Source organism: Panthera onca, chromosome X (assembly GCF_046562875.1).
Source record: "Panthera onca isolate mPanOnc1 chromosome X, mPanOnc1 haplotype 2, whole genome shotgun sequence".
In the NCBI taxonomy this organism is placed as follows: Eukaryota; Metazoa; Chordata; class Mammalia; order Carnivora; family Felidae; genus Panthera; species Panthera onca.
The window spans coordinates 2,769,478-2,779,040 of NC_138357.1; the positions used below are offsets into that span (position 1 = coordinate 2,769,478).

Sequence of the window (9,563 nt, forward strand, 5' to 3'; positions counted from 1 at the left end):
CTCAAAGATCTCAGACTTCTGTGTCACCTGATATATGGACAAGAGCAATAACCCTGGGGTGGAATTTTTTTTTTAATTTTTAATGTTTATTTATTTTTGAGAGAGAAAGAGAGAGAAAGAGAGAGAGAGAGAGAGAGAGAGAGAGAGAGAGAGAGAGAATGAGTGGGGTAGGGCAGAGAGAAAAGAGAGGGAAACACAGAACTCAAAGCAGGCTCCTGGCTCCATGCTGTCAGCACAGAGCCTGACACAGGGCTGGAACTCATGAACTGTGAGCTCATAACCTGAGCTGAAGTCAGATGCTTTACTGAATGAGCCACACAGATGCCCCTGGAGGTGGAATGTTTTGTCCCTAGAACCCAAAGAGGCCTACCAGGTACATTACTTCTTTCTTTTTGGTGGAGGATTCAAGACATGATTTGTCTTTTACTTTGGAGGAGGCATCTTGGCATGCCCCTGACTACTGGACTCCTAAAAACTTCATTGAATTGGTTACTTTCAGAATCTTTGCAGGGTTTATCTCCCACCCTCTGGAACACATTATGTCTTACGGAAGCCTTTTATTCATCCTCTCCAATCAGTATAATGGTGTCAGTGTAATGGATATGGGTGATGTAGTGATGTTCTATAGGCTGTTAAGTTGATCCACATCTCTGACTATATTATGAGAGGATAGGTATGACATAGGGTAGTAGAGGTAACATAGTCATAGAACAAATTATAAATTAAAGACCTTTGTATGTACACATAATTAAGAACTGCTTCTTATCCTCTTTGCTTGATTGCTTGGGATAGAAAGGAATGCATTTGTTAGGTCAATGGCCATATACCTTATGGCCTTATTTTTTTAAAACAAAAGTGTAAATAAATTTATTTTATTTAAATTAAAAACTTTTAATTTAAAGTGTATAAGTCACTCCATAAATGTTGACATATGGGTCTTAAAATATTCATTGGTAAAAGGTTTTAGTTATGTCCTTTTGCTTTCCAGAATTAAAATAAAGCTACTACTCCACAACTATTTTGTAGAAACAGCTGTAACATTAAGACAAACAACAAGAACAAAAATCTCAACCACTATCACCGCCACCACAAGACCCACTAACATATTCCTACCAGAGGTGGAGACACACCCTACTTTCATGAGATCAACAGTGGCCTTAATATCTGCTTTTCTACTTCGTTGTTTTAGTACCTAAGGCCTTAGGTACTGCTTGGGCAATGTTATCACATCCAGCACACAGCATCTATAACTGGGACTACTACTTGGTGAAGTTTCGGGTAGTAAGTATAGAGTATTCAGACTGGCAAATGGAGATACGATGGGTACAACCACCTCTGTATCCTTCAGATCTTTAAGATATGAAGGGTCTAATCTCCACCATGCCTCCTGTAACATTGTTTGTAATTCACTTTCTTGGCTCTGTGTGTGTGTGGGGGGGGGTGCAGTTGCCTAGAATTTGACATGGATTTTAACAATGTTATGGTTTCCAAGAGACAGATAGACCCCCACCTAAAATTTCCTTTGGATGTTGAGACTAATGACAAAACACATATACCAAGAGGCCAAAAAAAAAAAAAAAAAAAGGTTCATTACTTACATAATTGAGGATTCTGAAGAGGGAAAGATCTCTCAAGCAGTTGCAAAATGGCTTGTGAAAGCAAGGAAGTGACTGGGGCCAGGGTGAGCATTCCCATATGTAGGCAGGGGCATGATTGTTTCCAATCTCTCTCTGGTGCCAAAGGAGGGAGCACCCAGGCTTTCTTACAAGGTTGCCCAGATATGAAGCACAGGGTGAAGAGGGAAACATCTGAAAAGGAAAGGCTAGTTTCTAGGGGGAATAAAGGCTGGGAGCAGTGCCCCTTCCTGCACTGCTTCTGCTTTGGGAAATGGAGGCTCTTAGAACTTGAAAGATAAGCCTCAAAATGGCCTGAACTGTGTCTGTCTTAAGTCAGGGAGAGATTATTCTAGAAAACATAAAAATGCAATAAGGCTGAAAGGCAGCACTTATGGAAATGGAGATGACATTAAGACCTCTCAGCTGCTTGGTACCAATGTTAACAGAAACTACTTGCTTTAGTGTGAATGCATCAAGAAGATTCCATGAAAATAAAGACAACAGGAGAGTCACTCATGAAGTCCCCTCAAGTATAACAACTGAGCCTTAATTACATGATACAGATGGTCCATTGGAGCAAGAATAGATTTCTAAATAGAATAGAAGGGTTGGAGCACCATTACAAATATCAGGGAGGCAGGAAGTAAGATAAGATAGGATTGTTTAGGAGACACTTGGAGAATCATTCAGCCTTAGCTGACCCCTCCCTCACATCCAGTCTGACTGCCACAGCAACTCTCCCACTAGGCTCATCAAGGAAGGCCATGGCAGTTAAGAACTATCTATGAAATGGAAACTGTATAGTGAATGAAAGGAGCACAATCCCTTTCACTACAATGGTAATCCATTGTACCACTACAATCCCTTAATTTTTCTTGTAACTCAGTTTCTACTGATTAAAAAAGAAAGGCCCACATGATCTCAGGACCTAGGAAAGGTAAGGCTCCACGGCTCTGTAGGATCACCTTGCCCACCCCCATCACCCTTCCTCGCCCAACTCTTGGGAATTAAGCTGCCTTTCCACAGAACCCCAGAGCCCTGCCCAGGCAGATCTGCCCAGGAGGTTCCCTCATGGGTGGAGGATCCGCTGCCCTCCCCGTATGTCCACAGCCCCTGCCCCTGGGCAGCTCTGAAGATCAGTGGCCAGTGGCCAGAAACGACCGAGAGGCCGGGACACCCTGCCAAACAGGCGGGGCCCACAGGAGCCCCGTTCAGCTCCTTAAGGGCACCCAGCTTGCTCTCTCTTTCTTGCCTCCGCCTGGACTGTGGCGATGGTCCATCCACACGTGGTCAGAAGGGCTGCTTCAACCCCAAGGTCAATGGCACCACCAGAGCCCACCGGGCCAGCGGGGCAAGTGGGCAGCGAGAGCCCAGGGAGCCTCCCAGACGGCAGGCCTAGCCCATTTGTGATCCTCGCGCACCATCTAGCGGCCCGAATCAGCACGGCAGCAAGAAAAGCTACACTGAGGCCGTTCTCGCCCAGGGCAGCCATTTCGCTCTGTGGGCTGTCGCATTTTCCGATGGGCAAAGTTACCCAAGCTTCCAGTTTCAGGAAATGGCGGTGCGCGCAGGCGCACACCAGCTTCACCGCGCTGGGCCCAGTGCGCAGGCGCACAGAAGACGATGTCACGCTCCAATAAGCGCACGCGAGCAGACGCGCGCCAGTTAGGAGCACACGCGGGAAGCCATACTTGTGTCCCGGCTGCCCAGACTCCTGGAGGAGTGCTGGAATCTCTACCATTTTTCTTCCCAATCCAGAATCTCCTTGTTTTCCAAACATATCGTTTAGACTCTAGAACATTAATTGCAGAGACTGAGTTGATGACAATAAAACCAGGAGCTATTAAATATATATCTCTGTTGGGTCTCCTGGGTGTCTCAGTCGGTTAAGCATCTGCTCAGGTCATGATCCTAAAGTTCCTGAGCTGAGCTCTGCCTTGGGCTCTGTGCTGACAGCTCAGAGCTTGGAGCCTGCTTTGGATTCTGTGCCTCCATCCCTGCCCCTACCCCACTCACACACTCTGTCTCTCTCTCTCTCTCGAAATATATATATATATATATATATATATATATATATATATATATATATATATATTTTTTTTTTTTTTTCCTTCTTTCAGTGTCTTGCCTAGTTATCTCCATAGCGTTCAGGGTATGCTCAGGACATTAAATGAGCTGCTGCCGGCACACACCAGACTCCTATTGATGGACAAAATTTAGCTTACTCAGTTCCCGTACAGAATCCATAATCCACTGTTCGCTGTGTGGTGACAAATTTTACACATGAGGCACCCCATACCCTATCTTGGACCATGCTTCCACCATACCTCACTACCATCTCGGGATACCAGGCCACTGTTGACCCCACTCCTATACCAGTAGGCCCTTCCTTCAATTGCCCACAGCAGAGGCCAGACTCAGCTGAAACATTCCATGCACTTTATTGAAGACATTTACTGAAACCATTGAAGAGAGGTAATGACAACATAGAGAAGAATGTCTAATGGCCACTACAGCCCACAGGTCATGGCTCCCCTCCTCTTCGGGTCCAAAACAAGGTGCCTCTGCTTGCCCCAACATGATGGCATCCACCCATAGTCTCCCCTCCTGAGGGCCCCACAGTCTCTGGCCAGGATGATGGATGCTAGCCAGGGCACCCTCCCCTCTTGCTGACATGCTGGGGCCTGGTCCTGCCCTATTGCCTACACAGGACAGTCACAGGACACTGGAAAACTCAGCAGGGGACACTTGGACAAGCCGAAGAAACTGAGTCACAAGTAACAAGAGAGTGGTACATCAGAGCACAGTTCCGGGGAGACTCTCACAGGCCACCTCTGTCCTTGGTCCAGTTCCTCCTTCCTGAGGTCATGGGGTGAGCACCAACCATGCCTTCTGTCCTTCCCGCCAGCTCCTGGGACTGGGCTTCGACAGGTCTCCGGGGTGGGGTGGGGGCGGCTGCTCAGATAAGAACACACACACATCTCCACAAGAACAAGCAGCAGTTGGCCTAAACCTACACCGAGGAAGCAGAGGCTGAGCTCACGACACCACACAACAGCGAGCAGAGCCTGGGCTCGCACTGAAGCTTGTGCCACACACCCGGGGCTGAGAGGTGGCTGCTGCGTTAGGCCAGGACACCCGCCGTGGGCTCCTGCACACCTCAAGGCTCTGCACGGGAATGGTAACTAGGGTGTGTGTAGGGGGAGCTGGGGGGTGCCACTTGACATGGGGGTCACTAAGGGGCCTACAGAGACACAAGTGGGCTTCTCAGAGCGTGGAGTGACGTGCTCCATGGGTCAGTGAATGAGGGTCCCCCTCTTGGGCGGCCCGAGGGGCCGGCACCCTTGAGACGGCTCCTAACATCTCCCAGGCCAGTGTGGGTGGCACACATTTTCAGGTGCCCCTCACCTAGGCCAGGGCCAGCCACTCAGGGGTGCTTCCCAGGCTGGCTGCCTGGACTGGCAGGGTTTCGGGCTGGGGCTGGGGCTCGGGCTGGGGCTGGGGCGGAGCTGCCATGGGAGGGGGCACCTCTCCCTGCCCCACTCTGCATCAAGTATGGTCATCCTGGTCCGTTGGAAGGGCTGATGGTGGTGGCCATGGGGTCACCAAGGCATGATGGTGCCTTGGGAAGATGGGGTCCTGGGAATTTGGGCTGGGTGGGTTGTTGCCTCCATGTGGGGAGAGGCTGCAGCCCCTGCCTCCAGAGCGCTGCTGCCTGAGAGGAGAGAGGGCCCCTGGGCCTTCTGAGCCTATTTGCCCGAGGAGGACTTGGGGGGCCTCACCTCCCCAGCCCCGTCCTCGTTTCCCGACTCCTCTGGGATGGGCTTGGGCCCCTCCTCCAGGGGCTCCCCAGCCTCCTGGTCTCCTGCCTGGGCGAGGCCCTCCGGCTCACAGCCAGGACCTCCCGGGCCCTCCCTGGAAGCGCTGCCCATCTGGGCAGGGGTGGGGCCCCCAGGGGCCTCTGAGGGCTTTGCCTGATCTAGGCCCGCAGAGGCGGGAGCATTTTCATCTTCCTGCGTGGCAGGGAAGATCTTGGGGGCCTCCTCAGGGACGAGGGCTGCCCTGGCGGCATCATGGGCTTCAGGAGCAGCCGTATCAGCTTCGGCACTGCCAGGAACTGCCTCACTGGCCCCCAGGTTGGCCAGGGCAGCCTGGGAAGCATCTTCCCTGGCTGGGGAGGCTTCGGCAACCTCTCCACCGGCCCGGGCAGCGGCCAGGCCTCCGGTGCCCACACGGGCCCCCTCTTCCACTTGCAAGTGCTCACTCCTAGCTGCGGTGGCCTCCCACGCCTCGGTCTCCTGAATGAGCCGCAGCATCCCCAGGAAGCCAGGTGGTCTCCTGTCCAGCCGCATCCTCCTCAGCTTGTTCTCGAGCATCTCGTTGGGGCGGGCCCGCATCAGCACCTGCCGGGTGCGTAACTGGTCCGCAAGGCTGGGATGGATGGCCCCCTTCTCCACGGCCGACTGCAGCAGGCCTTCCAGGCGAATCACATAGACAAAGAGAGTCTCCTGGGGCCGCTGGCCACAGGTCAGGAACTTCAGCCGTGCCGTCGTGGGGGTGTCCTTCCTCCCAAACACCTGGACCAGCGCGGCCAGGCAATCCTGTGCAGGGACGTCAGGGTTTTCTGCCAGGAGGCCGCACACCAGATCCAGTGCGGGGCCACCCAAGCTCTCCATCAGCCTCCTCCTCCTCTCCCTTTCTGTGATGTGGTACCACAGGTACAGCATGTCACTGGCGTGATCCAGCCAGCTCTCAAAGGACTCTTCTTCTCGGTGTGGCTCTTCCATTCCAGGAAAGGTTCTCAGTTCCATAGAGGCCCTGTTTTCCAGCACAGGCTGCCAGGCCGGGCTCCAAGGCTGGGTCCAGGATCTTCCCGCACCTATGGCTCCTGCCACACCCACAGCTCCTTCCTCCCCTGGAGGTCCCGCCTCACCTGCAGCTCCTGCCACACTCACAGATCCTAACAAACCTGCAACTCCTGTGTCCCCAGCGGCTCCCTCCTCATCTGACTCTCCTGCTTCCTCTTCAGCCCCTGCCTGGCCCTGGAGGCTGCCCTGCCTCCAGCTCCTGCCCCGCCTCCAGTTCCTTCCTCACCTCCAGCTCCTTCCTTGCCTCCAGCTCCTGCCCCGCCTCCACCTCCTTCCTCGCCTCTAGTTCCTGCCCCGCCTCCAGCCGCTGCCCCGCCTCCAGCCGCTGCCCCGCCTCCAGCTCCTTCCTCGCCTCTAGCTCCTGCCCCGCCTCCAGCTGCTGCCCCGCCTCCAGCCGCTGCCCCGCCTCCAGCTCCTGCCCCGCCTCCAGCCGCTGCCTCGCCTCCAGTTCTTTCCTCACCTCCAGCTCCTGCCTCACTTCCTGCCTCGCCTCCAGCTTCTGCCTCGCCTCCTTCCTCACCTCCAGCTCCTTCCTCGCCTCCAGTTGCTGCCCCGCCTCCAGCTCCTTCCCCGCCTCTAGCTCCTGCTCTGCCTCCAGCCGCTGCCCCGCCTCCATCTCCTTCCTTGCCTCTAGGTCCTGCCCCGCCCCCAGCTGCTGCCCCGCCTCCAGCCCCTTCCTTGCCTCCAGCTCCTGCCCCATCCCCAGCTCCTGCCTCGCCTGCCAGGGCAACCCCTGCTTGCCTCTGGGTCTGTGCAAGGAAATTGAGTGTATCCTCTGACTCTGATTCCGGGGCCTGGGGCAGAAAGACCTCCCATGCCTGGTATTTGTCGGGGGATCACACTTCGGTTTAAATACTGAGCCATCTCCACCAAGGCGACCTTGGATCTGAACTCCTTTTTGAATACCTTGTCCAGCACTCGTTATCTTCCCAGGGGCTGGAGGGCAGCCTGCGCGGCCTCCTGGAATTCCTGGTCCTCACAGTCGTGGGGAATGCCCAGGATGAGCGGCGAGCGCTGCTCATCCACGCCCATCCACCTGCACCAGCCAGGAAGCATTGCCAGTGCCATCGCGGATACCTGCGGGGGAGGGGCGCGATCGCACAGGGGCGCGCAGACTGTCACAGGCTCTGCAGTGGAGGCCTGTGGGTGCAAAGGGGAGAGAGGGACACTGGTGCCAGACAGCCCACCGCACCGCCCCCCACAGCGACCTGGATCTCCTCCCTGGCCAGTTCACGTCTTCCAGGCCACGACTCAGAACCCCCACCATGCAGCCCTTCACCTCTGCAAGGAGAAGGTCCCCTTTCGCCTTGTCCGACACCCCTGCTGGGGCCACTGCAGCCGGAGCCCCTCCCACCATCGTCTGCAACCCCGCAGCGGCCGGGAGCCCTCCCTTCCTGATCCCCACAGCCAGGAGCCCTCCCATCCTCTGTTTCTTAGGGCTGGACCCAGGGCACCCCTGCTCTGCCTGGGCGACCTAGACATGGGTCCCGCCCTCTCCCACCAGCACCTGCCCCTCTGCAACTGGAGCCGCCCTCCGCAGTCAGGAGCTCTTCCCACCCCTCCCCTCCAGCGCCGGCTGGGTTCCGCCTCCTGCCCCCACTGCCTGCCTTGGCAGAGATCCAGCCCTTACCCGAGGCGCTCGGTACTTCCAGGGTCCCGTTGGAGCAAAGCCCCTGGTCTCCGGCTCACTTTCTCTGACTCTGCAGGCGCTGCCTGGCAGAGACACGCCGCCTGCGGGCTGCAGGGCGACTCTGGAGGCCACCTCAAAGCCCTGGAGCGAGAGGATCACAAGAATGCACCTCAGCTTCACTGCCCAGGACTGCACAGTCCAGCAGGTCTCCCAAGTCCTCGGTACTAAGGCCACGTGGGCTTCCCGGTGTTCCCAGAATCCCCAGGTGGATGAGGGAACAAGATCTCGGTATCTCAGTGCAGGGCAAATGCCAGGATCAGGAGAGCAGGAGAAGAGGCATCCGTGTTGCCGTGACAACGGGACCTGCTTGGTTAGGGCTTGATGTGACAAGCCTTGGAGCCTCCAGAAGCAACAGGCACACCCTTTGGCCCTCCAGCTACAAAATGGTTTAATAGGGGTGTGGGAAGGTAAGGTTGGGGGAAGCTAGTAGAGAGAAAATTCAATGGTTGTGAATGGGGCCTGGAAAATGGGAGTGGGTGGTTAGCTGGGTGCCAATGACCCTAGTGCCACTTTGCATTCACAGGTTAACCCCATCATGCCAGATACATCAATAACAGATACAGGCTGGCTGTTCCTAACTCAAAGGCCTAATTACAGCTTCTTATACTGCAAAACCAGCTCTCACCTCTTAGGCAGGCCCTGAATTGGAGATTGTGGGGTTTGGAATCAGGCAAAGCTGGATTCACCTAGTGGCTGGGTGGCCTTGCACAAATTACTGAGAATTTCTTTCCATCATCTGTAAATTGGACAATAAGAACACTCTTCAGGGGCACCTCGGTGGCTCAGTCAGTTAAGCGTCTGACTCTTGGTTTCAGCTCAGGTCATGATCTCACGGTTTCATGAATTCAATCCCTGCATCATGCCACAGCACAGAGCCTGCTTGGGATTTTCTCTCTTCCTCTTTCTCTTCCCCTCCCCAACTCACACTGACTCTGTCTGTCTTAAATAAATAAACTTTAAAAACCAAAGAACACTCTTCTTCCAGCATATTCGTGGAGCTTTACCTCAGACTGGACTGTCTGTCTTAAATAAACAAACTTTAAAAACTAAAGAACACTCTTCTTCCAGCATATTCATGGAGCTTTACCTCAGACTGGACACATGGTAATCTTCCAGTAGTGGACACAATGATGTAGGAATAGAAGGATGTGGTGAGGCAAGCATTGGTGTGGGTATTGAAGGCTGGTTGTTACAGCCACCTCAGTGGTCCCAAGTCTGAGCCCTGAGGAAAAAGGGGATGTGAAGGGAAACATTGGAACTGTTTTCCTGAGAAACACAAGGATCGACTGAGATGACAGAGTGTAACTCTCTGCTTTTACAGACTTAACTCCAACTCTCTCCCCCACCCCTAATTCTGGTAGAGACATTAATTTGCCATATTATATCACT

At 54.0% G+C, this 9,563-nt stretch overlaps 1 pseudogene; it reads right to left on the bottom strand.

The window, feature by feature from the left end:
- Positions 1 to 4,038: 4,038 nt before the first annotated feature.
- On the bottom strand, positions 4,039 to 7,799 carry LOC145713505 (paraneoplastic antigen Ma6E pseudogene; annotated as a pseudogene).
- Positions 7,800 to 9,563: the final 1,764 nt, after the last annotated feature.